Genomic DNA, 5,119 nt, shown 5'->3' with positions numbered 1-5,119 from the left:
GTCAGATCTCAATCCAGACCTTAACCGAAATCGAATCGCCTTGTTCTCGTCACATAATCAAGTCATCCACATCGTTTTGTTATAACTTGTCTGTAACTTTGAGACATCATGCAACACAGAGTTTGTGGCTCCATCTCTCAATGGTGAAGAATCACTTAAAATATTCTCGTATCCAAGTTCGAATCTTCACCAAAATTGAATCAATTTGACCGTCACACATGCAACCTGTCTACAAAGGTTCTGCGAAATCCATCCGTAACCTTTTGAGATATCGTGCCCTACATCATTTTTGGCCCTATAATTTGGTGAGGAATTATTAAAAAAAATAAAAAAATCTCGGATCCGGATTTGGATCTTCACCAACATTGAATAAATTATTCCTTGTTACATACCCAACCCTGCTCACCAGGTTTCGTCTGAATCCGTCCACAACATTTTTAGATATCCTGCTATATGTTGTTTTTGCACCCATCACTCAATGGTGAAAATTACTTGTAAATTAAATAATTATCATATCCAGATCTCGATTCGGATCTTCATCAAAACTGAATCAATTAGTCCTCGTCACACACCCAAACTGTCCACCAAGTTTCGTGTAAATCCAAGCATAACTTTTTGAGATATTGTGCTATATATGTCGTTTTTGGCATAATCTCTCAATGGTGAAGAATCACTTGAAAAAATTCTCAGATCCAGATCTTCACCAAAATTTAGCGTTGCCATCCTTGGCCGGTCACGTACATACACAAAAAAAAAAAAATACAAAACGATTGCTTGAAAACTGTGGCCAAAAATCGTGTGACAAACAGACAGACAAACAAAAACAGATAAACAAACAGACCAACATACTTGTCAAAAAAAATTATTTCGCCAAGTAACAAACAGACGGGTGAATCTCCAGCGATTGTTATGGCAGGGAATTTGGTGATGTTCATTCATAGGTTTTATAAATCCAGCAACAGATTCGATTTTCAAAATAAAACATTGACACAACTAAAAAAAACAAAAAAAAATCAAACATGAAAATCAGCTCCTACAAATAGATACCTGGGGTGGGTCACTGGGATTTACATGGCATGGAACGTTATAAAAGGTTGTTCCCTGTTACATCATTCTATGGTGTCCCACGACTGAAAACAGAGTGGATAACCTTGAAAATGATTTGCTGCAAGAGTTCAGGGGCACCAATCATCAGCTTCATATATATATATATATATATATATATATATATATATATATATATATATATATATATATATATATATATATATAATATATATATATATATATATATATATATATATATATATATATATATATATATATATATATATATATATATATATATATATATATATATATATATATATATATATATATATATATATATATATATATATATATAATAGTTGTTTTGTCTGATAGTTATAATTTGTCTGATAGTTCTGAGCAAATGCATATGTTGTTCTTCTTTCGGCTGCTCCCGTTAGGGGTCGCCACAGCGGATCATCCGTTATGATCCGCATACTGATTTGGCACAGGTTTTACTCCGGATGCCCTTCCTGACGCAACCCTGGTCGCCTCTTACGACGCAGGGATAAGGATTGGGTTTCGCCATGATTCTGGGCTGCCCGACACCCTCTCATAGCGTGGCCCAGCACAGAGCTCCCTTCCTCAAGCGATCCTCCAACCCAAGCCTCCGAGTAGCCGGATTACAGGCGCACGCCACTACGCCCGGTATTTCTGAGCAAATGCATATGGGGTACTGGAATTAAATTCTGAATTCAGCCCACTGATTGTATCATTAAGGTGCAGATGCAGTGCCCTGTACATTTGGGGCACAGATTTGAAAATTGTTGAGGATGCCAAAGACAACTTGTCTCCTCTTTGAGGAAAGACACCATTAATGTCCACCAACTAATGTTAGAAGGCGAGATACCCAGTTCAAGGTCCATTGAAGGAACGGCAGACACATTGATGAATCGCCCTGCAGTCAAAACACCAGGGTGACTATTTATAGCTTGGCCGAGATTTTAACCCAGACGAGACAACCCAAAGGCAAGTGCTCAGGGGTGAGGAGTGAGTCTGATGGTGGATTACTATCGATTAAATTTAAAATGTATACACAAACAACTTCTATTTTTATATAGTTCATGTTGACAGATTTTGCAGGGCAAATCACAGTAAATGTCACGAATCACTAGAATGGAGGAGGTGTGTGTTAGTTTATAATTGTAATGATGTAAAGGCTCGTGGTAAGTTTCTATACATGAAGTGTGAAAAGACACCCAAATGTTGCACTGATTAAATAACCTTTTCAATCCTGTGGATTTAGTCAAATACACCACTTCTGAAATGGTTGAACAAAAGTTGAACTACACACTGAACAAAAGGAACACCAGAGAGAGAGGGGGGCACCAACAACAGAGCCAAAAGGCCAAGACAGTGGGAGATTTGGACAAACAATGGCTGTGGGGAGGAATGGGGGGCAGGAAAGGATGCATGGGGTGGACAAGATGGATACAGAAGGAAACTCTCAGGAGAGAAAACTTGAAATTTGGAAGGAGGAGGAACTGGGGTGAGGTTGGGGGTTGGAGGTGGAGGGGGGTTAACGAGAGTAGAAAAGATCATGGCTGTGGACTGGGGGAAATCTGAGATGGTGTAAAACAACTGTCTTGAAGACCTGGAGGGAAGACTGAGATTGAAGACAATGTGGAAGTTGATTCCACAGGTGGAAAAAAAAAAATTAGGAATGAATGAGTGGAGGTGAGCAGTGATCCTGGATTTGGGTAGTTTCACCAGAAGGGGGTTGATGGTGGAACTGTGTGAGTCCTGCAGAAACCTGAGTGAGACAAAGCGAGAAAAGAACAGAGGGTGCAAGACCAGAAAAGAGGTGGCACAAGACAGAGAGATGGCTTGTCTGTGATCGCAAAGTGATAAGCCCAAAGACTCAGCTGCATTGTGGGAGATTCTAATAATCTTACAGGACTTGGTTTCTATGGCATCAAGCTGAGAAAGATGTGAGGCAGGGGAGCCAGCCCAGAAAGGAGAGCAGTTCTCCATCAAGCTGCAGATGAAAGCCTTGTAGTTGGATAGCAGTTCAGGTGTGCGAAGGAAGGACGTTGTACGATGGAGGATGCCCAGTCGGCGGCTGGCTTTGGAGGAAAATTTGGAAATGCAGTTTGCCCAAGAATGATCATGGCTGATAGTGAGACCCAGGACTTTGAATGTCTGAACTTCCTCAATAGGGTTGTTAAGAAAGTAGATAGGAGGATAGGAGGAAAGGACAGATGGTCCTTTTGGAGAGAAATAGTGAGAGCGTGAGATTTGTCAGGATTGAAAGACATATACCAAGTGTGTTGACCAGCTTGTGATTTTTTTCAACTTCTGAAGAAAGGGAAAAGGCTGCAGCCTACCTATCTGAAGATGAGGGACGTCACGGCCGACAGTGGAGTCATCAGCAAATGGATAAAGAGGATTTTCCAGAGTCAGAGAGCTCATTGATAAAGATCAGGAATAGGACTGGGCTCAGAACACTGTATTGGGACACTCCAGCCTGGACAGGAAGAGAAGGTGAAAGGATTTCACTGAGAGTCACATGTCGGCTACAAGAGTTGAAGAAATCAGGAAGTCGTGTGGAGTTGGCATTGGATGCTATAGGTAGAGTTTGTAGAGAAAGGTGGGATATTAGACTATATTTAAAGCACAAGATATATCCAGAGAGATGGCCCTGATCTCATGTCTGCCATTGAGCACCTCCATCCAATGTTGCATGAATAGAAGCAGCATGTACATGGTAAATTGACCTGGTCTGGATCCGAATTGGTGATGTGAGATGAGGCTGTTGGAGAAAAGGAAGGATTTTGCATCAACTGTGATGGATTCCATGACCTTGCTGCTGATTGCAAGTAAACTGATAGGTCTGCAGTTGAGGAGATCAGTTTTTGCATCTTTTTTATGCAGTGCAGTGATGTTGGCTGATTTCCAGGTAGATGGAAGATGACCTCAGGGAAACAATAGGGTGAAAATGGCAGAGAAAGGATGTGCAAAAGCAGCAGAAGAGGTTTTTTATGATATGACCTGATGCCGGACAGTCCAGCCACAGAGTCAGAGTTGAATTTAGCAAATTGTACAGCTTCTCGTCCCAAGCATGTACATGCACTCACCGCTCATGGTAAAGCAATTGCATCCGTCTGTCTGGCAGTCAAACAAAATTGAAAATCATTCCAAACAGGAAACAGTTTTTAGTGATGTCATAAAAGGACACAAACATTCAGCACAAATAACTAATTTAACATGTTAAACTCGAGGGGGAGCACTTGGGAGAGTGCAAAACCTCCACCACCAATACTGCTGGGTCACTCAAGTGAACCTTATATCTTATTTATTAAATATGATGTTAACAGTGCTGACAGAGTTATAGTTCTTTTCTCCAGCATTTTTTTTTGGGGGGGGGGAGGAGTTGGAAATCACTTAAAACATGTAGAAATGGAAAAAAAAGAAATCGAAATTTTGTTGAAAAAAAAGTTGCAAAAAATTTTTTTTCTCTACCAATTTTTTTTGGGGGGGGGGGGGTGCGTTGGAAATCACTTAAAACATGGAGAAATGCAAAAAAAAAAACTTTTTCTCTAATTCTTTTTTTTGGGGGGGTGGGGGACAAAGTCCAAAATCTAATGGCATGATCCTCGTACCATACCTAACCCCTCCACCAAGTTTCGTCGAAATCCGTCGAGTTTTTCCGTAATACTGTTCACAAACAAACAAACAAACAAACAAACAGAAAGGGGTGAAAACAGGAACCTTCGATCTTCGAAGGCGGAGGTTAATAAGGTGATGTAAAAGATGGCGCATCAACGCTGTACACTTCCGAATAAATGTTTTTCTTTTCTACAGCCTTTAAAACTTTAAAGTTATTTCAATTGGATTATATATTTGAACAGGAGAACACAAATAGTCTTGTGTGCTCTTCCAGAAGCCCCCAGTTTAGCTTGCTTCCAAAAAAACTTCCAAAAGCTTGGGCAAAATTTTACACCATCTCGACCAATCAAATTTGCAGTGCACGCTAAGGGCAGAGTCACAGCAATATTCAGAGAAAAATGGTGGCACCTAGCGATGCAAC

This window comes from Eptatretus burgeri, chromosome 6 (genome assembly GCF_056783735.1).
Source record: "Eptatretus burgeri isolate ZD-2024b chromosome 6, Ebu_testis_v1, whole genome shotgun sequence".
Lineage (NCBI taxonomy): Eukaryota > Metazoa > Chordata > Myxini > Myxiniformes > Myxinidae > Eptatretus > Eptatretus burgeri.
This window is presented reverse-complemented; position numbering follows the sequence as displayed.